This window comes from Aplysia californica, unplaced genomic scaffold, assembly GCF_000002075.1.
Source record: "Aplysia californica isolate F4 #8 unplaced genomic scaffold, AplCal3.0 scaffold00955, whole genome shotgun sequence".
Classification (NCBI taxonomy): domain Eukaryota; kingdom Metazoa; phylum Mollusca; class Gastropoda; order Aplysiida; family Aplysiidae; genus Aplysia; species Aplysia californica.
The window spans coordinates 131,777-132,710 of record NW_004798225.1 but is presented as its reverse complement, the minus strand read 5'-3'; the positions used below and the strand labels follow the sequence as shown (position 1 = coordinate 132,710).

The 934-nt window shown below is 44.3% G+C and overlaps 1 protein-coding gene across 3 annotated transcripts in view; it reads right to left on the bottom strand.

Moving 5' to 3' along the window:
* The window catches only part of LOC101853652 (zwei Ig domain protein zig-8), a 118,406-nt gene that overhangs the window by 2,702 nt on the left and 114,770 nt on the right, over positions 1 to 934 (bottom strand). The window lies entirely within an intron of this gene.

Genomic DNA, 934 nt, shown 5'->3' with positions numbered 1-934 from the left:
GGGGCAAAGGAGGTGAAGGGGTGGGGGCAGAAAGTGGAGACAAAAGCAGACGACAGAATATTGTTAGAGAGCAGAAACGGATTGCAAAGGAGACATTTTTAGAGACGAAAATTTTTCGTCACTTTCCGGATTCGAACACGGGACCTATTGAATAAGAGGCGAACACCTTAACCTCCAGGCAACGAGAACCCCAAAGTAAAGTTATACTTGGGTTATACGGGGTGCCCACTACGGCTGGATCGGTCGCCTGAAACTGAAACTGAAAACAAACACGTTTGTTTTTGAGGCGACCGAGTCGGGCGATCCCCGCATTAGGCTCTACGCCGTCGCAGCAGAAGACATGAGCTCTATTCCCGGGTGGGGAGGTTTTGTATCGAGTATCTTTGGCTGTCTGCTGGGACATTGAATCCCCTTCAGTTGGGATTGAGCCTTGTGGGCTGGGATTAAGTAGCCCGCCTCCTAAAAGATCTCTCAGTCGTGTAAATGGAGGCATTAAACATTTGTAATTGCAATTACTACGATGTATTACTAACAATGTAACAATAAAACAATTTACAAAAATGAACAAGAGAAACACATTTCTTGCCTCTTTTACGATTGTAGCTCAGATTTGGGGTTATATATAATATCATTCATGTCATGGAAGAATTTGAAAATAATCCTGCCAAGTTCTCCTATTTCACTTTCTTCTGCATCCCAGACATCACTTTCCCTCCCCTCTTTTCTCTTCCTCTTTGGCCCCTCCTTCTCCGTCTAATTCTACCAAATTACTTTTTCTCCTCTTACCCTCTGCTATCACTTTCATCTCTTCTTTTTCCTCCTCCCCTTCACTTTCTCTTTTCTCTGTTTGCTTGCCTTTATTTATATCCGTCGGCATGTGTGTCTGTCACTTCGTTCGTCTGTCTATGTCTGTTTATCTGTCTGCTCACCCCCC